Source organism: Hyaena hyaena, unplaced genomic scaffold, assembly GCF_003009895.1.
Source record: "Hyaena hyaena isolate Hyena2069 unplaced genomic scaffold, ASM300989v1 scaffold_9, whole genome shotgun sequence".
Lineage (NCBI taxonomy): Eukaryota > Metazoa > Chordata > Mammalia > Carnivora > Hyaenidae > Hyaena > Hyaena hyaena.
This window is the reverse complement of record NW_024080641.1, coordinates 2819798-2845157: the sequence shown is the minus strand read 5'-3', so window position 1 is coordinate 2845157 and position 25360 is coordinate 2819798. Positions and strand designations below refer to the sequence as shown.

The 25360-nt window shown below is 55.6% G+C and overlaps 1 protein-coding gene across 1 annotated transcript in view; it reads left to right on the top strand.

Annotated features, from left to right (window-relative positions):
- The first annotated feature begins 4701 nt into the window (after positions 1–4701).
- BICRA (BRD4 interacting chromatin remodeling complex associated protein) overlaps positions 4702–25360 on the top strand; it is an 81816-nt gene continuing 61157 nt past the window's right edge. The window contains exon 1 of the mRNA XM_039245869.1: positions 4702–4920. The gene's annotated coding sequence lies outside the window, so the exon portion shown is untranslated. The remainder of the gene's footprint in view (positions 4921–25360) is intronic.

Below are 25360 nucleotides of genomic sequence, written 5' to 3'. Positions count from 1 at the left end.
TTTCCTCGCCCGGCGGCCAGAACCCGGATCATGGAGAGGTCTTTGATGGAAACTTTCTCCCCTCAAATCCCATTGAACGAAACCCGAAACCCGAAGGGGCCGCAGGGTGTCTTAGGACTGGGCAAGCCTTCTTGTTGTTCCGCGCCCTCTTGTTGATTGAAGTGTTACGTACCTCCAGAGAGGCGCAGGGGTCGAAGTGTGCTGCTGAACCGAAAGCCAGAAACTCCCGTAGCACCAGCGTCCTCCCAGAGCAAGAAACAGAACTTGGGTTGGCGGAGTTTTCAACTTTGCAGCTGCCAGTGCGAGGGAGCGGCCGCGACGGGCACTGTTTTGACTTTGGGAGGGACAAACCACCTATTTAAAAAGAAGTAAAGAAAAGAAAAACCACCCCTCTTGGTAGGGAGATGGCGATCGGGACAGATACCAGCCAGGGTCCTGGAAGGGGGGGGGGGGGCTGGACGGCAGGGCGGACGGGAGGCACAGGCTTCAGTTAGAGGTGAAGGGGTTTATGGGCTGGTTGGAAGAGTCGAGGGTGGGGTGGGGAAGGACTCGCAGTGAAATGGATGGGGCAGAAAATGCTGTGGTACTTGGGGGGTGGGGAGAGCGGAGGGTAGCTTTCCAAGCTTGGAGGGTTGGGAGCGCAAGGGGCCTTGGAGCCAGTGGCTTGAACGTGAAAAAAGCATCAGGGCCCAGGGACAGGGCGGATTAGTTCTCCAATGTCCTGGACTCTTCTACGGCCAATAGTGGGTGTCCTGCTGTTCCTTTTCAGCTGCCAGGTTGTATTTAAAACAGTTCCATTAAGCGTTGAAGATGAAGGGCAGACATCCAAGTTCATGTTGAGGCCGTGGGTTGTTGTTTTTAATTTGAGAGCATGCACGGAAGCGGGGTAGAGGGGCAGAGGGAGACACACACACACACACACACACACACACACACACACACACACACACAGAGGGAAAATCTTAAGCAGGCTCCACACAGATCTTGATCGCATGACCTTGGGATCATGACCTGAGCAGGTATCAAGAGTTGGATGCTCCAGGGACTGAGCCGCTCAGGCGCCCTTCTGTGTGGCGCCTTGATAACCCCAAGTCCAATGTCTGGGGCTGTACCTGCTGTTTAGTGGCTACAAGGGCCTACAGAAGCCATTTTCCTCGCAGCAAACGCTTTTGGACCCTTGATTCATTTCAGCAGACATTGTGAGTGTGTGTCACCTGCCCAGCCTTATGTTAAGAAACAGGAGATATGGTGACTGACACGGGATTACGTCCCAGATTAGGAAGCAAGGACCCCGTGCCAGGAGTCCAGCCGGACCCAGAGATACATATGTTTGCCTGCTGGTTGAGGAAACGTAGGTACACTTTCTCTGGTCCTAAATTTTCACATCTGTGCCCTGGTCTGTCGCTGTCCCCAGGGACCTTCTGTATCCATTGTCTCGTTTCATCCTCTCCATACTCCTTATAAAGTCTGGACCCGGAGGACCCAGAGCTGAGTTTGAATCCTAGGCTGTGTGACCTTGATTTGGTTTCTTATCCTCTCTGAATCTGTTCCTCCTTCATGGAAAAAAAAAAAGAAAAAGAAAAAAAAAAGGATAGAATTGAGGTTTAAAAGAGAGTCAGCACCTGGCCCAGAGAGTTGCTACAGTTATCAGAGCCTTTATCGATCCGGGTGGGGAGCTAGGATTACCTGGTTAATGATGTCAAGGTAGTAAATAGGTGTCTGCGACACATCAAAAAATAAGACGGGTTTGATGGATGGATAGATGCACACATGTGTAATAAAGCAAAGAGAGTGACAGGCCGGTGGTTGAATCTAAGTGGTGGGTATTTGGGTGTTCACTCTATTTCCACCTTTTTTCCACACTTGAAAATGTTCCTAATAAAATGGCAGGGGGAAGGGGAGATTTTGGTGTCTTGACTATACACTCCCATTGGACCCATGAGAAAATGGAGGAGCTGGACGGGAAGTGACTCACCTTAAGTTCATGTGTATACTGATTGCCGCACCCCCGCTCCTGGCCCTGGGACAAGTGGCTGAACCTGTCTGGGTCCCACCGCCGCCAACCCAGTTCTTAGCCTAGAACTCACCACTTGCATTGGATTCTCCAAGGGGAGATGTGTGTCATCCCCCAAAAGACAGCAAGTCCCTTTTCATTTGGGCCCATAATGTCCTCTACACTGGCCTGGGACATTTGATTTCCCAGGGGTTTGCCAGCTGTGGCTAGGTTTGGGGTTCATCTGCTGTTGGCCTCCTTCACACCCAGCCAGGCCCATTCCAAGTAGCATGGCCCAAGGGCATCTTCCGAAGAAGTCAGGTGTGTCTGTGGGAGGGTGGCTGTTACCTCTTTGTTCAAAAGACCTTTTTTGAGCACAGAGTACCAGCAGTGTTGTAGAGGTCGGGGGTACCAGTACACCAAAGAAACTTGGGCCCCGCCATGCATGGAGGGCAGGGAGGGAAATGGATGCTAAGTCTCACTTGCACATTGTCTGTATTTCCTAATAGACTGTGAACTGTGCATGTATGGTGCAGGGGTAGGGGGTGGGGTGAGAACCTGAGTGGTCTTGGCCTCCCCTAAAATTCTGGAACACATTAGATACTTAAATCTGCTTTTAACAAGTCAGTCTTCAAGTGCTGAGCGCCCCCGGGGGGGGGGGTTGGCAGCTTTGACAGAGATACAAGTGTCACCCAGTTCAATCACTTCCCAGTTGTGTGACTTTGGGCAAAATACTTACCCTTCTCGGAGCCGATTTGAGTTTCCTATGCTGTAAAGTGGGATTAAAGGTTTTCTAGACAGGGGTTGCATTTTCCCGGGGGGCAGTACTGAGGTTTCTTTTTTTTTCCCCCGGTGGGCAGTACTGAGGTCTCAAAATACCGTGCTTGGCACTAGTGAGTGAATACTCAAGGTGTAGCGTAATCGGCTCAATCATAGCAAATGGAAGGGCAGGCTGCACAAAAATCAAGTCTAGGTGCATATATCGTGTTCTCTGAAGAGGCCCGTACCTCCGGTGAGGTGTGGATGACCACGATGTAAGTTACGGATTCACCACCCCCTTGTGTTTGGGGCAGCCCATGCGTACACTTCCGAAATTGACAGTTTACTTTTTATGTAATAATCAAGAGTAGTTGGCGCTTATCCGGCACTTCCGGTCAGGTGCAGCTCTCCCTGACAAGCTTATTTGGTCCTGATGACCCTATGAAGTGAGGCCTATTATGGGAGAGGAGGAAATGGAGGCACAGAGAGGTGAAGTGATTGGCCCAAGGTCACAAAGCAAGGACGAGGCAAAGGCAGGATGTTACCAGAAACTCACAGGTTTGAGTCAGGGTCCTTAACCTGTGTGATCTCTTAAGTAATATGAACAGTATCATCAAGATACTAGGATAAACACTCAGGTTTAAAACACAGACATATTGGGGCGCCCTGGTGGCTCAACCGGTTGAGCGTCGACTTTGGCTCAGGTAATGATCTCGCGGTTCGTGGGTCTGAGGCCCGCGTTGGGCTCTATGCTGACAGCTGAGAGCCTGGAGCCTGCTTCGGATTCTGTGTCTCCCTCTCTCTCTGACCCTCTCTTGCTCACGCTGTCTTTCTCTCAGAAATTTAAAAAAAAAAAATTAAAAAAAAAGACATGTTCCAATCACTCATTCATTCAACGCATTTATTAAGCTGTTTCTGTATGCATGGAGTTTTTCAGGGCACTGGGGGAGACAGAAGGTAATAAGAGACCAGAATAGAGGTGCCCCTGGTCTGTGCACCCCGGAAAGGCAGGCAGGTCCCGGCCATCTGGGTCCCCGCTGGGCCCCCAGCACGGAGCAGGACATACAAGCAGGCGCCCACCAAGCGTTCCCGGCCTGAACGCGGGAATCGAAGTGTCCCGCCCGCAAGGCGTTCATGGGCTGGTGGGGCGGAAACGGACCCAACACCACCAAGGCGTTCTGGGGCTTCTGGGAATCCCATCAGCGCGGCCCGAGAGGCCTCGAGGTGGCTCTAAAGTTAGATCCCGCGTCTCTGGCGCCTTCCCCGGGGCCATCGTGTGGGAGCAGAGACCGACTGAGGTGAGTGATCAAGCCACGCCAGGGGTCCCGGGCGGTCGCCCCCAACCCCCTCCCCCCCCCCGCCGCCTTCCACCCTATTCGTTCCCGCTCGCGGCTCTTCCGCGGTTCCACCGGCGAGGTGCCCTCTTCTCCATCCTCTACTCCCGCTACCTTTTTTGAACCTTCGGCACTCGCCCTGGGCGCGTCCTCCCGCGCCGCGACTGTTCCCCGCGTCGGGCGCGCGCCCAGGGCGCACGGCGCCCCTTCCACAGCGGGCAGGGCGCCCGGGATCTGGGGGCGCGAACCCTTCTAGCCTTTCCCGGCAGCCCGGAGCACGGTCCGAGGAAGTCGACCGACTCCACCAGAACCTGGAGAAGGCGCGACCCCAAACCCCCGGGACTGGGGCTGGGGAGGGGGCGGCGCTGGCGCGGAAGGCACCCTCCCGGGGCATCCGCGGCCTCCGATTCGCTCCCGGGCCCGCCGCTCGGCGTCCGGAGCCCGAGCTGGTGTGCGGAGCGCGGGGCGGGGCCTCCCCCAAGCCCGTCCCCCGGCGAGGGCGGAGGGAGGAGGAGGAGGAGGAGGAGGAGGAAGGGGGGGCGGACACAAAACCTGCAAGGGTTTTTTTTTTTCCTTTTGCATTTGATTAAAAAAAAAATTTTTTTTTTTTTTTTGCAAACCCGAGGGGTCCTCCCCGGAGCGCGCGCGGGTCCGGGGCGCCCGGGCCGCGGCGCGGGGCGGCGGCAGGGGCCTGGCGGAGGCTGCCGGGCGGCCGCCATGCGATCAGGCAGTGCGCTGACCGGCCCGGCCGGTCGGCCCCTTCTGGGTCCTCCCTTTGCAGCCCGTGCGGGGCCGTCTCGGAGACCCCGCGCCGACGGCTGCTCAAACATCAGGGTGAGTTTCTCACAATGTAGCAATTTCTCTTTAAATCTCTTAACTCTCTCTACCTGCGAGTCGGGGCTGTGACAGGGCGCAAAAGCGAGGGGGGAGTGGGGGTTGGCGGTGAGGGTGTGTGTGGGGGGAGCCGGAGCCGGGGCCGAACCCACCCCCCCGACACTCACACACTCAGCCCCCCAACCGGGGCGCAGCGCCCGCTGCCTCCTTTTTTGCTCGGCGCCCACCACCCCCGGCAGCCCCCCCATCCCCCACGTCTCTCCCACCATCACCGCCGCCCCGATCCTGCGGGGACCCCCCCCCCGGCTTCCCTGCCCAAACCCGGCGCCCGGTGCCTTCCCGGCCCTCCCGCCGGCTGCCGGGGATACAATGGAGCGGCGGAAAAACGAGACCTAACGTTCCACGGGGGGAGGGGCGGGGAGACCCCCTCCCCCGGCCCGGCCCCCCCTCCCCTCACCCTGCACCCCTCCTTTCCGAGAAGAAGAGGGCAATGGGGCAGTGGATGGTGATCTCCCGGCCGGAGGTGGCGAGCCTTCATCTCCCCCTCTCGCCCGTCCCCTGCGCCCCCTCCCCAAATCCCGGTCGGGGGGTGCCGAGGAGAAACGGGGCATCCGGCAGGCTGGGGAGGGATGGATGCGGAAGGAGGCCATTGGGTCTCCCCCTCCCCACCTCCCCTAAACAATGAAAGGAGTTGACTTGGTCCCCCACCCTCCCCCAGCGATGAAGGGAGTTGACCCCCCTCCCCCGCTAGCTGGCAGGTCCCGGAGGGGGCCGCTACGGGGAGGGGGGGAGGGAGGGGAGCCTTAGCCCTGTCATCTCCCGAGATTTGGGGCGGCCCCCCATCTCCACCCCCTCGGCCTGGGAATGGGAGGCACCAGGCCCAGCCCGGGCACCGCGCTCGGGTGGTGACCTTTAGACAAAGGCAACCCTTTCCCTGGGGTGAGCCCGGACGAGCCGGGCCCGCGGCCTCCCCGGGCCCCTGCGGAGTGCGGCCAGGCCGCGGGCACCCGGAGGGAGGGATGGAGGAGGAGGGAGGAGGGATGGGGCCATCTGGTTTTCCCATCCCCGGCTGCCCCTCGGCTGCTTCCCCGGCTCCTGTCACGGGCGGCCGCGGGGAGACCAGGGACCGGGGGCTGCCCGGGCCTTGGTCCGCGGCCAGCGGAGCGGCGGGCGAGGAGCCGCGCCAGGGCTCCTGCCCGGGCTCCGGCCGGGGGCTCGGGACCCGGGGGCCGGCGGTGATTGGAAGGGACCGTGGCTCCTTCCTCTCTGCGCCCCTTTGTTTTGCTTTGTGGCTCAGGGCGGCTGAACTTCCTGGGAGGTGGGGTCAGAGGCCGCCGTGTCAGCTCTCCCTGGGAGGCCCGGGGTGACAGGTCCCAGCCCTCGGGTGCTCCCAGACGGTAGGCTGCTTGCTGTCTGTGCCCAGCCTCAGGTCTGGCCAGACCATCAGCCCCTTTTGTCACACGGCCCTCGGATAGAATAATTACCGTCTGGGGACGTTAGAGGAGTATTTGCGTTTTCCTCACACCTCCTTTCTGCCGGCGCCTTTTGGTGGGGGGGACAGTTTAATCGCTCTCTGTTTTCCCCTGAGGTGGGGGGGGTAAGGGGCTCAGTCAGGTCTGATCTGTGGGGTGGTGGGAGAGAGAACAGGGGAAGTGGACAGTTTGGGAATCCTCTCCTTCCCTTGTGCTGATGTCCCGGGCGACTCAAGGGCTTATATTTGCTCCACCCCCTCCCGATGGCTCCCCCCCTGCCCCCCACACCTAGGACCCAGAAGTAACCACTGTCTCTCTACCCAGGAAGCGCTATGGATTGCTTCTGCTGCACCCTGGCCACAACTCTGGGGTGCGGGGGGGAGGGGAATCAGTGACAGTTAGCGTTCCCATTTTGCAGACAGGCTAATGGAGGCTCAGACACAGGTTATGGGACTTGCCCAGGGTCAAAAGTGCCCCCAGTTGGCAACCGTTTCCGGCTTCTCCAGCTCGGCTCAAAACTGTGAAGTTCTCCCCGTACCCCTCTTTGGCACTTTGTCCTGTTGATTTCAGTTGACCCGGGTCTCATATATAATAATACCTGGAAGGAGCCGTTGTGTCATTTCCCGCCCCCCACCCCGCCCCCATGCTGGTTTGGGGAAGGGGTAAAGACATCTGGAAGCGAGGCTGGGAGTAGAATCGCTTCACCCATGGCTGGAGCAGAGTGTTTGCCTGCAAGAACTGAGTTGGCGGTGCGTGGGTTGGGAAGGGGACCGCAGGCCAGGCTGGTTGGGGGTCTGGGGGCACCTGGGAGCTGGCCCCATGGTCCTCCTCCTCCCCCTCCTCTTCCTCCCGAGCTGGGACTTGGCCCAGCTGCCCGGGTTGGGGACCTTCGTGGTCACTCTGCCCAGCGACTCCTCCAGGCACCCTGACGCATCCGGCAGAGACTCTTTCTCCCTTTGGCTGGCGTCAGACTCCCTGTCCCCACTCTGTGGCCTTAGGCAGGTCATTTAAGGCCCTGGTCCTCAGTTTCCTCATCTGCAGGTGGCCATAATTATAGTTCCCTTAACTGACCTTGAGGTGGGTGAAAGTATTACCCAGACGTGTTATTTTGTTTGTCATTCATCAGACTGGATATGGCCATGCCTATAGCAGTGGGGAGGGATGCTGGGTGCTGGACATTAAAGGGAGTAGCAAAGGCATGGAGGAAGTGGTGGGTGGGCGAGGGCCAGCTGTAAATCGGGACACCCCCGGCCCCTCCCACTGTCAGAACTGGGGCCCTTTCCCTTTAGCACTTACTCGTGCCCATTAAACATTGGGGGGAGGGTGGACTGAGGGAGAGGGACTGGGACGGCCCAGAAGAGGGTAACACGGGTGATCTTCCCATTTTACAGATGAGAAAAGTGAGCCCAGGGAAGGCCGACAGGGGACTCCAAGCCCAGGCTCCTGGGGGTAGGAGTGAGTGGGAGACGGGTGCTGTCTGTGTCCGCAGAGCTGGGAAGGCACGGAGTTTTGCCCTCTGTCTCCTGCCCTGACCTTGAGGTGTAAAGATCTTCCTTCCTGCGATGATGGGCCTAAGTCATAATAATAGTTCCTTTTGGGGGGGCAAGAGGAGAGGGGCTGTGGGGAACGCACCAGGCTCTCAAGCCTGAATGTTTCCTGAAAATAGGAACTGATTTTTTTTCTTTTTCTTTTTTTTTTTTTTTTGAGCAGAGAAGCATGAGTAAGGCCCAAAGGGACAGGCCCATGCTCCACCCCCCTCCCGGCTGACTTCCTTCCCAGAGGCCTCTGGGGCCTTCCCCAGCCTTCCCTTGGGATGTGGGGTCTTCCCCCCCAACCCCATAGAGCTATGGAAGGGGGTCAGTGCCAAGCCTTGAGGCCTAGTTGGAGGGTCCTGGGGTGGGGGCGGGGTCCCCCAGGTTCCGGGGGGGCCACTGCCTTTTAGCCCCGGGGACTAGCCACCGATGGGGTTCCAGCCAGCCCGCCCGCTCTCCCCCGTGGCCGTCTTGACTCCTGATCTCAAGAATGCAGAGGGCTGCTGGGGGTGGGGGGGCAGTTAATTGGAAACAGGAAAACATGGCATTCCTTTCCAGCGGGCCTGGGCTTGGAAAGCAGTGAGGGGCTGCCTCTTCCCCTGTCCCGCCCTGCTGGGGAGAGGGGTGGGGGGCACATTCATCTTGCTTCTGTCTCCCCTGGGTCTTCCCCCACCAGGCACCCTCTCAGCGGAAACAGGTTACCTGACATAAACCGCCGCCCCCCCCAACCCTCCCATCAGAATGATTTGCTCCCCACTTACTACCCCTTCCTGAGTGTTGTCCCCCAACACAGACTCATGGGAAATGTTGAGTTGAATTATCCCCAAGGGTTCCCTCCTCATTTCTACCGAACCCTCCCCTGCCTGGAGTGCCACTGTGTAGGAGTCTCATTCATTCCCATTGGCTGAAGCCTTTGTATCTCTCGGTGACACGCAAGATGCCCCCCCAAGGGACAGTTTTCTAAGACATTTGTTGCTCGGTGACAAGTGACAGTTCGTTTCATGGACGAGTTTGTGTGCGTCCTGGTGGCGTGGGATCTGCCTGGCCGGGGAGAGGATGCTTTTTGTCTCTTTAGTTGTTCCCAGGGAGACTTGCTGAGGGCCTACTGTGCGCCAGGGAGGGGTCCAGGAGGCCCCAGAGGCAAGCGTGGTCCCCAGGGCTGGGTCCTCTGCCGTGCAATCTGAGTCACTCCGACTGGGTGGTTGAAGCAACTTCTTTCCTCGCTGTCTTTTTTTATTTTTTATTTTTTCCTAAGTGCTGCAGGCACATGGGACACATCAAAGTACCGCATGCGGGAAGTCTCTCCGAGCTCCTCCCTCCCCGGCGCCCTTAGTCTCTCACCCCCGTCCCGAGGCCGCGCCCCAATCCTGATGTTGTGCGCACACACGTGTCTATGCGTGCGGGCGCATCTTTAAAGATCTTTATTTTTTACCTGCTGTCTGATCGTCCTGCACGTTGCTTTTTCCACTTCGTTTCCCTGGGAGACTCTCTCCTACACGGGAGAGGGAGGGTCTCCTCCGTCTTTTTCTTGGTGTTCTGGGGTGCGGGTGTTCTAGAGCATGGGCTCTAGAAGCCAGCTGTCTCTTGGTTGGAATCCCGGCCGTAGACCAAGAGCTTGCTGGTTCCAGGCCTCTGTTTTCCCATCTACTAAATGGGCTCATCTCCATCCCAGCGCGCGGAAGGTGGTTGTGAGGGCTGAAGGGCCCCCCTAACGTGTACAGTTGGCCTTGTTGGTTATTGGTGATATTATCCACCCAAAATGGCCAGATTCTTGGCTGTGAACCCCCTAGTTGGCAGGCACAGGAGGGGATAATGACTTTTCGACTTAATGATAATGTAACCCAGGCCAAATGATCCCGTTTTCTGGGTCTCAGTTTCCTTATCTGTGAAATGGGACCACGACAGCCCCCTCGTAGGGTCTGCCGTGAGGGCTGAACGAGGCAGCGCTCTCCTGAGCTGGGCGTGGAAGGCTTTCAGGAGCTACCCACTGATGCGGCTGTTATTTCCACTGTCGTCGCTGCTCTGCCGTGGGGCGCATGCTGACTTCTGCACTCTGAAAGGTCTTCCTTGTCTTCCCCCAAGGCGCATGGGGAACAATGTTGGCATTCTGAGCCGCGTGGCAGCAGAGGGCACATGGCAGGCTGCTCCAGTGTGAGGCACGGCGGTGCGACCCTGGGAACAGACTGGGCTTCCGAGCCCGTGCCTCAGTTTCCCCAGCGGGAAGGATGGGAACGACAGGAGGCTCACCTCTGGCGTGCTCTTGGATGTTCGATGCTGAACACAATGGCTGACATACACCAAGTGCTCAGAAAGTGTTCGTGGTCAGGCGTCTGGTGACTTTCCATCTTGGGGACGTGGGTTCAAGCCCCACAATGGGCCTGGAGCCTACTTAAAAAAAAACATTAGTGTCTGTGATGATGATGATGATGATGAAGAGAAGTAGTGGGGCGCCCGGGTGGCTCGGTCGGTTGAGTGTCCGACTATTGATTTCGGCTCAGGTCCTGTCCCCAGGGTGGTGGGATTTGAGACCCGTGTTGGGCTCTGCGCTGAGTGTGGAGCCTGCTTGGGATTCTCTCCTCTCCGCCCCCTCCCCTTCCCTACTCATGTGCTCTCTCTCTCTAAAAAAAAAAAAAAAAAAAAAAAAAAAATTAGCAGCAAAGCCTCCCATGGGAATGGATACCCAGGGCCATATTTTTCCCTCCCAAATCCTGGGCAGTGTTGGTGTTTTATTATTTTATTTTATTTTTTAATATTTATTTATTTTGAGAGAGTACGCGCCTGCGTGCACGCTTGGGAGGGGCAGAGAGAGAGATGGGGACAGAGGATCCAAAGCAGGCTCTGAGCTGTCAGCACAGAGCCCGACGCAGGGCTCGAACCCACGAATCATGAGACCATGACCCGAGCCAAGGTCAGACGCTTAACCAGCTGAGACACCCAGGTGCCCCAATGTTGGCATTTTAAATGTTGGCATTTTAAATGGAAGGTCCTAAGCGATCAAATACTGTTTGGGCCTTAGTTTCCTCATCTGTAACAGAACTTCCTGGGGTCTTTGTGAGGCTTGAGTGAGTGAGGTTCCGGAAAGGTTTTAAGACTGGTACTGGCTTGAAGGTGTGCACAGTGAAGGTTCACTTTGCTTATTATTATGATATATTTTTTAAGATTTTTATTTTAAGGTAATTTCTGTACCCAGTGTGGGGTGTCGAACTCACAATCCTAAGATCAAGAGTCACACGCTCTTCCGACTGAGCCAGCCAGGCGTCCCTATTATTATGATTTTAACTTTTTATCATGGAGATTTTATTATTTTTTTAAAGTTCATTTATTTTTGAGAGAGAGAGAATCGCAAACAGGCTCCCCACTGTCAGCGCACAGCCTGATACATGGCCCGAACCCATGAACTGTGAGATCCTGACCTGAGCCGAAACCAAGAATCGGACGCTTAACCGACTGAACCCCCCAGGCGCCCCTATCATGGCGATTTTAAAGCACCCACCCAGAGTTGAGGGGATAGTATGCTGAACCCCGTGTACCTGTCACCCCTTCAGCAGATCTCTGTCCGTCCCTCTGCTGTCTTTTACCCCACCCCCTACTCTGCACTTTTTTTTTTCTCTTTCACTAGATAGATTTAAGCAAATTCCAGACGTTCTATCATTTCAACGATATGACTGTTGTTACTTAACGGTATTAGTATTTCTGGGATCCAGAATCTGTTTCACCATCTCCAGGATCTGTACTGTTCTGTGAGAGACGAGACATGAAGCCCATTTCACAGACTGGGAAAACTGAGGCACCAAGGGAGTGGGCCTGGGCCGGGTTGTCTTTTCTCTGGTTTCCCTTCTTGGGGACCTTGGTAAGGTCCCTGTCTTGGCCAGCCCAGACCCTCGACTCTGGGGGCTGTTTCTGATCACACAGGTTTAGGATTTACACCCAGATATATGCACTGTGGGCCGAGGGTCTGCTGTTCTGTGTGGAAATTGTTGCCATGAAGGGCGAGTCGGAGAAGTTGAACCGGCGGCAGCAGGGGGTGGACAGGATGAACCCAGACGTGAGGGTAACTGGGTGGCTACGTGGGTTTGCAGCCTCTTGTGGGCCCTTCTAACCTTTTTTTAAAAATGTTTATTCATTTTTGAGAGAGCGCGTGAGCGAGCGCCTGCGCATGCACGCGCACCAATTGGGGGACAGAGGGAGGGGGACAGAGGATCTGAAGCGCAATTGGGGCGCATGTGGGGTGCAAACTCATAAACCATGAGATGATGACCTGAGCCGAAGTCAGATGCTTCACCGACCGAGCCCCCCAGGTGACCCTGCCCCTTCAAACCTTGTGCCCTGGGGCAAGTTCCTTCCCCTCTCTGATCCCGGGCTGGGGGACCAGGAGCCCAGGAAGAAGAAGACCTGCTTCTTCTGAGAGCCTTTGCACCAGTTCTGTGAGTCCTGCATGGACAAGCGTTTTACAGGTGCCTGGCTCAGCATCAGCGCTCCGCAGAAAGGTGGCGGTCGTTGTGATTGTCGCTGTTGTTTGTATTTCTGTGTGTACTCGGAGAGGGGCGGAACCGAAAGCTCTTTGGAGGGTTAGGTGGTCAGAGGGAGGGTCCCCGGAGCCCCCGGGCTCAGCTGCCTCTGTCTCTTCCTGCCCACTCCATCCCTCTAGACTTCCCGGTTCCAAGTGCTTCTTGGACTTGGAGGGGCTGGGCGGGGGGGGGGGGTGGCTGCAGACTTCTCGGTCACCCCCCCTTCCCAGCCTGTGTCCCCTGTGCCCCAGCTAATAGGCTTGGAGGCAGCGCACAAGGGGAATGTCTGTCTGCAGCTGCCGATCCTCATCCTTGTGAATGACCCCTGGGGCCCTAGAGGGTGGCCCCCTAGTGATTTGCAACCTGGAGGCACAGGGTGGGTGGCCCAGGCCCCCAGGACACCTGTGGCTCCTTCCCACCCTGGTGCTGGGCGGCCACATGCCTGCAGCTGCTGCCCCACGGGGTGCGTGCTGTCCTGGGAGGGCCTCCCCTGTCCTCCAACACTGAGCACCCACCCCAGGCTCGGCTCCTTAACCCTTTCCTGCCAGGCTCTTGCCACGCTGCTCTTGCTTCTCCCCAGAATGTGCCCGGTGACCTCCCTCCCTACCCACAATGCAATGCAGTGGTTACGTGTGCCTCTTGACGGGTCTCGGCAAACGCAGCTACTTGGATGACCCTGTCAGGGTCCATACTGTTCTCCCGAATGGCCAAAAAGCTCCCTCGTCCCCTTTCCCTGTCAACACCTGCTAGTCCCCCTCATCAGCTGAGGTGGACCCACGTCGCCTCTTCTCGAATTTTACGGACTAGGTGTGGTCCTTGGGGTCGAACACCTCTGGCTTTGAGATTCAGCCGTGGTGTGGGATCCTTCTTCTCACCGAGCGGGAGTCTATGGGAAGGTGTGACCTCTGTTCTCTCAGCAAAGACTTACCCCTTCCCCCATGAAGTCTCAGCCTCCTCACACCCCTCCCCTGGCTACCCTGCCTGGGACACCTCCCAGGGCCCTGGTCTAGGGACACCCCCCAGTTCACTGGCTCACCCCTCGTAGCCCCGTTGCATGTACCAGGTCTCCTATGAGTGCTTCTCGAGGCTTGGCTTTCTCACTAGACTGTACACTGCAGATGGAGAGAAGCAATGGGCTCTGTTCTCCTGGCACACAATTGAGCCCCGATGTTTGTTGACCGACTGAATGAGTGATGGGCACATCCCAGGGGTGGAGAAAGGAGACGGCAGAGCCTGTGTTTGGAGTCCCTTTTCTGGTTGTGACCTACCTGCTTCCAGGTCACCAGAGAGGTCTGTTAAAAATGCCATTCCCAGGGCACCTGGGGGACTCAGTCGGGTAAGCGCCAACTTGGGCTCAGGTCACGATCTCACAGTCTGTGGGTTCCAGCCCCATGTCGGGCTCTGTGCGGGCAGTTCAGAGCCTGGAGCCTGCTTCAGATTCTGTGTCTCCCTCGCTCTCTGCCCCTCCCCACTTGTGCTCTCTGTGTGTGTCTCTCTCTCAAAAATAAATAAGCATTTTAAAACTGTTTTAAAAAGCCATTTCCAGGGCCCCAGCCCTGAGCAGTTCGTTTGCTCAGAAAGCCCACCTCAGAGCCGTGGGGCCCAGCCTGCAGGCCCCTCACCCAGGACAGGGAGCCGTGGGCCTTCTAGACACACCTGACCCTTATTCCATGAACATGGTCTACCCTGCCCTCTCTGCCTCCCCAGCGCCTAGTCTGCTGTCCCCGCATGCTCTCCAGAGGGGGTGAATCCGGGCTTGTGGGCCAAGTCAGGACGGTGGCTGGGGCTTTGCCCCTTCCACGGTCCTGTTTTGTTCATTTAGACCTTTCAGAAGCGGGGGCGGTGCCTCCCTTTGTCACGGGCACACTGAGCCAACCTGTGGGCCTAGCCCCCCCCACACACACACTGCCAGACTCTAGCAGAATTGGAGGTTTTATTTAACTCAGTTCATAATACAAGTTTGTTTTAAAATAAATAAATGAGGGGCGCCTGGGTGACTCAGTCGCTGAAGCGGCTGACTTTGGCCCAGGTCACGAACTCGTGGTTCACAGGCCCCACGCCAGGCACTGTGCTGACAGCGCAGAGCCTGGACCCTGCTTCGGATTCTGTGTCTCCCTCTCTCTTTGCCCCTCTCCTGCTCACACTCTGTCTCTCAAAAACAAATAAATGTTAAAAACACAAAACAAATAAAAAACACAAGAAATACAAATAAAATAAATAAATGAGTAGGTAAAAAAATATGTATACACACACATACATGGCTATATTATGCGGTAATTTAATTTTGATCTTAATATAGTAGAAATAGAACCTGCATTTATATTATATGTAAACATACGCAAGGATATATTTATATATGAGTATAAAATCCTGCCCCCCACCCTCATTCCGCACTCCCCAGGCAGCCTCCTCATGTATTTCCCGCAGTTCTTTTCTTTCTTTTTTAAATACATTTTTTTAATGTTTTATTTATTTCTAGGAGAGAGAGAGAGACAGAGTGAGCAGGGGAGGGTCAGAGAGAGAGGGAGTGACAGACTCTGAAACACGCTCCAGGCTCTGAGCTGGCAGTCAGCACAGAGCCCGACGCGGGGCCCAAACCCACGAACCGCGAGATCATGACCTAAGCGAAAGTCAGACGCTAACCGCCTAAGCCACCCAGGCGCCCCTTTTCTTTCTTTTTTAATGTTTATTTTTGAGGTGAGGGGAAGGGGCAGAGACAGAGGGAGACACCGAATCCGAAGCAGGCTGCAGGCTCTGAGCTGTCAGCACAGAGCCCGACACGGGGCTCAAACCCACGAACTGTGAGATCATGACCTGAGCCAAAGTCGGACATTTCACCGACGGAGCCCCCCGGGCGCCGCCCCCCCCCCCCGTCCCCCAGATCTCTGTGTTCTCCTGTGCGCTGGCAAATTGCTTGGGGTGGTGGGTTTTTACTTTATGCAGAGGCTCCTGATTGGTTTCTCCTTCCTGCGGCTCCCTGCGTCTGAGAGGCCCTCCCGTGTTGCTAATTTGTCCATCTGTCCTGTGGGGTCTCCCCGCTGTGTGCGCTCCCTCCGGGGCGGCGGTCGTGGTGGCTCTCTTAAGCCCCCCCAGGGCCAGGCCCCCTGGGCCTGGTGGTCACCACCTCCCTCTCCCGGAGGCAGCAAGGGGTGAAGTGGCTTGTCCAGGGTCACCCGGCCAGGGGCAGAGGCTTGAATCCAGGTGCAGACCCACACAGTGGGCTGGGAGCTCTGCCCTCAGGGGCAGGCCAGGGCGGGGAGCCAGAGACACTCCCCCTCCCTGCACTGGAGATCCAAGATCCTTATCTCGGGGGTGTGCCGGGCTGATGGAGGTCTGGAGGAGGCATTCCTTCTGGAGTCTGTTGGGCCAGGCTTCCCGGGGGAGGGGGTTTGGCACAGGCTTCGGGCCGCAGGCCATCCCCGGCAGAGGGAAGGCACAGTGTGGGGGTGCTTTGCGCAAAGGTCATCGCCCGAGCCAACCGAGTAGGGGCAGGCATCCTTGTGAGGCAGGTGGGGTGTCTACGGTTTGGGGGGCGCGGATCGGCCACGAGGAAAGCTCCAGCCCCCCCGGGGACGGTGGAGGGATGCCGAGGGGGGAGGAGGAGCAGTGTGGGTGGAGGAACTGTGGGGGTCATGGGGGACACGGAGCCAAGCGTCCCAGGGGTGGGCACAGGAGAGAGCATCGAGAGTCAGCCCCGGGCAGCTGCCCACGTCTAGTGGCGGAGCTCCTGTGGCCAAAACAGAGGAAGAAAGGACGAGGTCGCGGGATCAGGCCGGGTCAGCATCTCAGGAGGGAAGGGGGCGCGGATCCAGGAAGGTCTTAGCTTCAGTGGACTTCAGGGGGGGCCTCGGGGGTCTGATGCGGAGGTGGGGGGGAAGCCCAACTGGAATGTGTGAGCAGCCACAGGAAAGAGAAGGGTGGCGTCATGGATGGAGGGGAGGAAGGAAGGAAGGAAGGAAGGAGGGAGAGGGGAGGGAGGAGGAAAAGAAGGAAGACAAGAGCTCTTGGCAGCCAAAGATTTAAAAAAAATAAGCTCTTACTACACGCTCTGGGTCCCTAGTGCCTACCCTCAGGTAGGTCTGTCCCTCACCGCCGCCAACAGAATCCTGCCATCCCTCACCTTTCACCTTGTCTTCTCTGTTCCTGCCTCCCCACCTTTATCCTACATCCCCAGCTCCTTCCTGTCTCCGGCAGGCCTCTGCTTGCATACCCCCTCCTCCAGGAAGCCTTCCTCCACAGCCCTGTCCTACTTCCCTCACTCTACTGGGCTTGTTTCCATGTTAGGATTCATCCCCGGGACCTGACTCAGGAGAAGGCTGTAATTGGTATTTCTTTTGTTTTGTTTTTAAGTTTATTTCTTTATTTTGAGAGAGACAGAGACAGCATGAGTGAGGGAGAAGCAAAGAGAGAGAGGGGAAAAGAGAGAATCCCAAGCAGGCTCTGCACCGTCAGCACAGAATCCAATGGGGGGCTCGAACCTACGAACCTGTGAGATCATGACCTGAGCTGAAACAGAGTCGGACGCTTAACCCACTGAGCCTCCCTGGTGCCCCGAGTAATCGGTATTTCTTGAACCAGCGAGGCTGGGTGACCTTTGGGTAGATTGTGAGATGAACACACTGGATCAGTTTTTTAGGATCTCAGTAGGCTTGGAGGCTCAGGAGAGAAGAGGAAAGGAGCCAAGGAAGATTCTAGAAGAGCAGGAGGAGTTGGTACCGAGTTGGGCTCAGGAGTGAGACTTTCCCACAGGCTGGGAGGTGGGGAGGAGCGGGATGGGAAGGAGTTTGGTGGGGACAGCATGGGGCTGCTTGGGGACAGGAGGAGAGGGAGGCCTGGGGTGGGGGCAGGGTGGCCGTGGATTTGCCAGCTGGTGAGGGAGGGCAAGCTTTGGCAACCCGTCCAGCCTGCCTGGGAGAGTCACCTTTTATTTCTTTTGGGCTGGGGGTCTTTTTTTTTTTTTTTTTAACATTTATTTATTTTTGAGAGAGAGAGAGGGAGACACAGAATCCAAAGCAGGCTCCAGGCTCTGAGCCCGACGGGGGCTCGAACTCAACGAGCCACGAGATCGTGACCTGAGCGGAAGTCGGCCGCTTAACCGAATGAGCCCCCCAGGTGCCCCGATTTGGGCTGAATCTTACTTAAGAGCATATGGGGTTGTTCTCAGTTTGGGAGAAAGAGGTTGCAGCCCTCTTGGGAACCAGCTCAGAGGGCACAGACCTTTCCTCAGAGAGCTGTGCGACACAACATTTGCAGAAGGATTTCTGGGGTGGTTGCGGGTCCATTACGAGCTTTACACAGACTGTGACGGTAGCAATGATAAGAACAGACAGCCCTGAGGAGCTCCGCATCCCCATTTTACAGATGAGGAAACACGAGGCACAGAGTGGTTAAGTCACTTGCCCGGTGTCACACAGCAGCTAAATGGCAGAGTGGGGAATCCCCCCCACTTCCGGTGGTGCCCCTCCCCGCCCCTCGCAGCCCAGGTTTTCAGCCTTGAAAACTGCCGCTTCCTGGTTCTGGGGTCCCAGAGGAGAGAGCCCACGGTCCGGAAGCGGCCCTCCACCCCACCCCTCCCCGCTGCCCTTTGGTGGTTTGCCCCGAGATCCAGCTTGGGAGCTTGGGCCTCCGCTGAGGGCCAGCGCAGCAGGGCACCAAGGGCCCCTCCCTCTTTCCCTTTTTACCCAGTGCTGTGTCTTCATTAACATAACCGAGGAGGCCGCCCCGGCGGCGGCGGATGTGTTTGCGAGCCTGTGTTTGTGAGCCTGTGCGCCTGTGCGCCGCTGGGGCGGGAGTGAGTCAGCCCGACCCGCGAGGCGTGGGGGGTGGGGGTGGGGTGTCAGGACTCCAGGCGGAGCTGGCCCCGAGCCAGCACCCCCCAACCCAGCCGTCTCAGCCTCAGTTTCCCCAGCCGTGTACGAGGGGGACCTAAGGCCTTGGAGGCTAGATGACATCACGGGTCAACAGAAGCACCACATTTATGCCAGTCGCCCGCCTGGTGGGTGTCTGGAAATTCAGAATATTTCAGGCAGGAGCTCAGCCTGGCGGACAGGGATCTGTGGCTGCTGCGACCCTGAAGGACAGTCACTGCAGGCGGTTGCCCCTGAGTGCAGCCAGGGAAAAAGACAAAGGGGGTGGGAGGGCATCACAGTGAGGTCACATGTTGTGGAGTGACTGGCGCATAATAAATGCGCTGTGAATGTGGGTGCTCTTACTGTGTTGTTGCTGGGTTTTTTTAAATGTTTATTTTTGAGGAAGGGGGAGGGGCAGAGAGAGAGGGAGACACAGAATCCGAAGCAGGCTCCAGGCTCCGAGCTGTTAGCTCAGAACCCGACGCGGGGCTGGACGCAGAGCTCAAACCCACAAATCTTGGGGCTCGAACCTACAAACCACAAGATCGTGACCTAAGCCCATGTCAGATGCTCAACCAACTGAGCCCCCCCCACCCCCGTTGTTGTCCTTATTATCATGAACCAGACTTTGGCCTGTACCTACAGGTGCAGACAGATGGGCTGTGCTGTGTAGATCAAGTTTCTCAAACCTGAATGGCAGGTTCAGAGTCGGGAGGCCTAGTACAGGCCCAAGACTCTGCATTTCTGACAGTGTTCCCGGGTGAGGCCGAAGCCGCTTGGTGGGGGGTGGGGGTCACGCCTTGGAGTGATTCGTGTAGAGTGGAGGTCAGGCGGGTTCTGAGTTGTTTCCGGGGCCCTGCGAATGGAATGAGACTCGAGGTGCTGAGGGCTAGAATAAGACCCCTTAACCTCTTCGCTTTTGGGGTTGCCCGTTTGAGGGCGGGTGTGTATGAGTTATTATATGATGAAGAAAGGCATGTATGACTGTGGTAGCCTTTTCACTGCACCCACCCCCCCGCCCTGCCTTCGTCCCTCTCTGCAAGGGACCCCATGAGGATTTGGGTGTTCATTCAGTGGTTCTTTTCCATGCATAAGTTTCTTCCCTTTGAGCACACATACTATTTTTTTTTTATTTTTAAAAAATGTTTATTTTTGAGAGAGAGAGAGAGTGTGAGCAGGGGAGGGGCAGAGAGAGAGGGAGACACAGAATCCGAAGCAGGCTCCAGGCTCCAGGCTCCGAGCTGTCAGCACAGAGCCCGACGCGGGGCTCGAACCCACGAACCGTGAGAACATGACCCGAGCCGACGTCGGATGATTAACCAACTGAGCCACCCAGGTGCCCCTATTTTATTTTATTTTTGAAAAATGTTTGTTTAGGGGCATCTGGGTGGCTCAGTCAGTTAAGCGTCCGACGTCGGCTCGGGTCATGTTCTCATGGTTCGTGGGTTCGAGCCCCGCGTCGGGCTCTGTGCTGACAGCTCGGAGCCTGGAGCCTGCTTCGGATTCTGTGTCTCCCTCTCTTTCTGCCCCTCCCCTGCTCACGTTGTTGGTCTGTCTCTCTCCCTTTCAGAAATAAATAAAACATTAAAAAAAACTTTAAAAGAATGTTTGTTTAATTGTGGGAGAGAGAAGATGCCTGCAAGAGCGAGGGAGGGGCAGAGGGGGAGAGGGAGAGAGAGAATCCCAAGCTGGCCCTGAGCTGTCAGCACAGAGCCTGATGTGGAGCCCAGTCTACTGAATCGAGAGATCGTGACCTGAGCCGAAACCAAGAGTCAGATGCCCAACCGACTGAGCCGCCCAGGTGCCCCTAGATTAAATGAGTATTTAGTATCTCCTCTCCTCTCCTCTCTTCTCCTCTCCTCTCCTCTCCTCTCCCCTCCCCTTCTCTCCCCTCCCCTCTCCATTGTCGTTGACTGGGGTTTGGGCTTCGATTCTTAGTAAGGTGGGAGCCATGGGAGGCTTTTGAGCTGGGGACTGACCCGACCAAACATTTTTGTATCCGCACCTCCAGTCACTTGTGTAAGAGTGTTTCTAGCGGCCAGATTCCTGGAAGAGGAATTGCTAAGGGAGGGAGAAGCGTGCATTTAGATTCGGGTGCGCCCTGCCAAATGGCATTCCAGAAAGGCTTTACCATTCTCACCCCTTGGAGACAGCAGCCAGGATTGAGTGGCCGCTCGGTGCCAGGCCCATGCTGGACCCTAGGGACACTGGTGAGAGACAGCTCCGGTCCTGCACTTACGTGGTTCTCAGGCCTCAGGTCCCAGGGTAAGCTTTTGGAGCTGCCTCTGAGTGCCAAGGAAGGAGAAGCTTTCACAGAGACCAAAAAAGGAGAGGGGAGGGGATATTCTAGATGGTAGAGGAGGTCTGGCACGTCTTGGGTGGCGTTCGCCCTAGCTGGATCAGGAGGCCCACCGTATCAGTCCGGGGACCCCTGCGCGCGGGGTCCCCATCAGTGTGGGACACTTCGGGGTGCATCTGAGGAGTGAAGTAATAGTGCCTCCCTTACGGGGCTTCGTTTGGGAGGAGGATTTCACAGGAGGGCACAGAGCACACGGATTTTTGTGTTACTAGATTATCGTCAGAATAAGGAGGGGGACCTGTGTCAGGACGGGTCACCCTGAGGGGCTTGACCCCAGTTTTGGGCAATGTTTAAGGCCCATGTCAGAGAATCTTCGGCTTGGGGTCCCAGCTCGCTCCTTCCTCAGGTTAATCCAAGTCTCTCTCTCTCTCTCTTTTTTTAATGTTTATTTTTGGAAGAGAGAGAGACAGAATATGAGCAGGGGAGGAGAGAGAGAAGGAGACACAGAATCTGAAGCAGGCTCCAGGCTCTGAGCTGGCAGTCAGCACAGAGCCCAACACCTGTGGCTCGAACCCACGAACTGTGAGGTCATGACCTGAGCTGAAGTCGGATGCTCAACCGACTGAGCCACCCAGGCGCCCCTTAAATAATTTTTTTTTATATTTTTTTTATTTATTTCCAGGAGAGAGAGAGAGACAGCGTGAGCAGGGGAGGGTCAGAGAGAGAGGGAAATACAGACTCTGAAATTGGCTCCAGGCTCTGAGCTGGCAGTCAGCACAGAGCCCGACGCGGGGCTCGAACCCACGAACCGCGAGATCATGACCCAAGCGAAAGTCGGACGCTTAACCGACTAAGCCACCCAGGCGCCCCTAAATAATTTTTTTTTAATGTTTATTTTTGAGAGAGGGGAGGGGCAGAGAGAGAGGGAGACACAGAATCCGAAGCAGGCTCCAGGCTCCGAGCTGTCAGCACAGAGCCCAAGGCGGGGCTCAAACTCAAATCGTCAGATCATGACCTGAGCCGAAGTCAGACGCTTCACCGGCTGAGCCACCAGGCATCCCTGTTGCCATTATTATTAACTCAAGGCCTACTGGGCAACAGCCAGAACCTTCCTTGTGCCCCAGGACCAAGACCCCAGAGAAATGAGGCCAGTTGCTCAGGGTCAGAGGACCGCAGAGCGGGGGCTTGTGAGATCAGAGCTTTGCGGGCTTCTTCCTTCTGGGCCTTTGGGGAGTTAGCCACGCAAAGATGTCTTCGCCTCTCAGGGCAGCGGTGGGCGGGCCAGCTCTCCAGACAGCACCACGGACAGCTCCCCTCGGTGACTCGATGGGCAGCAGGACGGGACCCGAAACCAGGCTCTTTGTCACAGAGTCTGTCTGTATCCCGCTGCATGGACTGTCCAGGTTTCCCTGAAGAAATATCCGTGCTTGAACCCCAGGCGCCACCTCGAAGCCCGCCGAGGGCGTTCATAACAGGCGCGCGCCCACCCTGTCCACCCGCCGAGTCTAGGGAAGCTGCGTTTGGGAGCTCGTCCCCCTCAAAGGGCTTTGCATGAGGGATCGAAACCTGTGCGTCTCACACACCGTTTGGCATCTCCCAGCTCACTGCTGGATCCTATTTGCTACTTAGGTTTTCTGCCCATCGCTCGATGGTTCTGATGAGCCGCCGCTGTGGAAGCCTTGACGGGGTCTGCGGGCTAGGAAGCCAGGTGGGGGGGGCGGTGGCTCCTGTGGGCTGCCAGGCTTCTGGAAACCGGTTCTCCCAAAGCCGTGAGCCTCAAGTCTGTTGGGGCCAGATGCAGGGTGGTGGCAGCCGGGAGACAGAGGCCAGGCCCCTTAAAGGTCAGGTAGAGGGAGGAAGGGCAGGCAGGCCTGGGGGGGGGCGAGGAAGGGGGAGCGTCTCCCCTTCCCCCTTCCTTGGTCCCTGGCACTCTGTGTCCAGCTCGCAACACGCTGCTGAGCTCCCCACCGGCTTGCCTACTGGGCACCCCAGATCTAACGTGTCCAACGCTGAACCGCCCACTGCCCAGCCACCCCCAAACCAAAACCGAAATCAAACCCCAAACCAAACCAAGCCTGCTTCCTCCAGGCCGTCACCATTCGTCGATGGCAGTGCCCTCCTCCCAGTGGCCTGGGCTGCATACTTTGGCATCATCTTCATTATTGTTTTTTTTACGATTTTATTTTATTTTATTTTATTTTATTTTATTTTTTAAAGATTTATTTTTGAGATAATAATAAAATAAACATAACATAAAATTTACTGCCTTAACCATTTTAAGTGTATACAGTTCAGTAGCGTTGAGTACATTCATATTGTTGAGTTGGTGCCTCTTTTTTTTGTTATTTTTGAAAGAGGGAGACAGGATCCGAAGTGAGCTCTGTGCTGTCAGCACAGAGCCCGATGCTGGGCTTGAACTCTCTAACCGCAAGATCGTGACCGGAGCCAAAGTCGGACACATAACCTACTGAACCCCCCAGGCACTGAGTTGGCACCTCTTTTTCTCTGGTACCCGGTCAGTCCGACAGCGTGGGCCGTGAGCTCTGCCTGCGGAAGGCGTCCAGAATCTGGCCTCGTCTCCCCATCTCCACTGCCCTAGCCTGGTGCAGCCATGGTCACCTCCCCCCTACACCTCCTGGTGCGCCCCACACAGCCAGAGGGACCCTGCTGTAATCTCAGGCAGCTCATGGCCTTACTGTGGCTCCTGGTGCTCAGAGTCCTTATGGCGGCCTTGACCTCCTCTGTCCAGTGCAGTAGCCACTGACCACTTGTGGCCCTTGAGCCTCAGATGAACCGAATATGAAATATACCCTAGATTTCAAGGTCCTAGAATGAATTGTGTATGTTGGGGGGGGGGAGTAAATGATCTCATTAATGTATTTTTTTTAAGTTTATTTTTGAGAGAGAGTGTGAGCAGGGGAGGGGCAGAGAAAGAGAGAATCTTAGCTCTGTGCTGTCAGCGTGGAGCCGAACATGAGGCTCAAACCCACAAACTATGTGATCATGACCTGAGCTGAAATCGAAGAGTCCGATGCTTAACCGACTGAGCCACCCAGGCACCCTGATGTCATTAATATTTTTATACTGATTACACACTGAAATGGTCACATTTGTAAATATCAGGTTACCTAAACTATGATTTTTTTTTAATTTTTTTTTAAATTTATTTCTGAGAGAGAGAGAGAGACAGACAGAATGAGCAGCAGAGGGTCAGAGAGGGAGATACAGAATCTGAAGCAGGCTCCAGGCTCTGAGCTGGCAGTCAGCACAGAGCCCGACGCGGGGCCGAACCCACGAACCGCAAGATCATGACCTAAGCGAAAGTCGGACGCTCAACCGACTAAGCCACCCAGGCGCCCCCATTTTCACCTTTTTTAAGCATACACTTCAGTGGTACTAAGTACCTTCACAGTGTTGTACAATTATCACCTCTGTCCATTTCCAGAATGTTCTCATCATTCCAGACAGAAACTCCGGGCCCCTTAAACAGTACTCCCTGTTCCTGATAACCTCTGGTCTACTTTTCTGTCCTTACCAGCTTGCCTGTTGTATGTGCCTCATAGAGGTGAAATCATACAGTCTTCATCCTTTTGTGCCTGGGGTATTTCACGGAGCGTAGTGTTTTCAAGGTTCATCAATATCGTAGCATGATCAGAATTGCTTTTTCTCTTAGGACTGAGTAATGCTCCGTTGTACGGGCAGAGCACATTTTGCTCAGTCTTTCTTCCGTTGATGGGCACTTGGGTTTTCCTACCTGTTGGTGGTTCTTACACGCTCTCTGGTCCCTGGCTTTCCATCTAACGTCGTGTTCCACTGACTGCTCACCGTCGCTCCCTCTGCCTCAGCCACACTGGCTTCCTTCCTCAAGTCAGATTCGTGACCACCTCAGGGTCTTTGCACTTGCCTGCCGCTGCACCCCGCTCTATGGCTCCTTCCGCTCCTCTCCCAGGCCTGCCTCTATCACCCTATTTAAAGTTGTACATGGGGCGCCTGGGTGGCTCAGTCGGTTAAGCGTCCGACTTCGGCTCAGGTCATGATCTCACAGTTCGTGAGTTTGAGCCCCGTGTCAGGCTTTGTGCTGACAGCTCAGAGCCTGGAGTCTGCTTCAGATTCTGTGTCTCCCTCTCTCTCTGACCCTCCCCTGCTCACGCTCTCTCTCTCTCAGAAATAAATAAAAAACATTAAAAAAATAAAAATAAAATTGTACAAGCCCCTTGTCCTCCTCTCTGCTTTTCCTCCATAACACTTAGCAACTTCTGATGTCCCATCCATTTTACGTTTATATTGACTTTTTATATCCATATTTTATAATATTTGTAAATACTTTCAATATTTATAAATAACGCTATACCTAATATAGCATTTCTTTGTTTTTAATAGTTTATTGTCAAGTTGATTTCCATATAACACCCAGTGCTCATCTGCACACATGCCCTCCTCCATGGCCATTACCCCCTTCCCCTCGCCCCCACCCCTGTCAGCCCTCAGTTTGTTCTCGGCATTCCCTAATATAGCATTTGTAATTTAATGTGTATAAATACAATTTATAATGCATGTTTTTATTTAATAGAAATTAAATACAAGGATGTTAAATATTTGTAAATATTTAGTAGAATACATCAGGTCACTGTTCTCCTCTGTCTCCATCCTTACCCTTGTCAAAAGGGTAAGCTACGTCGGGTAGGCAACTCTTTTTTTTTTTTTTTTTCTTTTTTTACAGATAGTTCATTGTCAAGTTGGTTTCCATATAACCCCCAGGGCTCATCCCCACAAGCGTCCG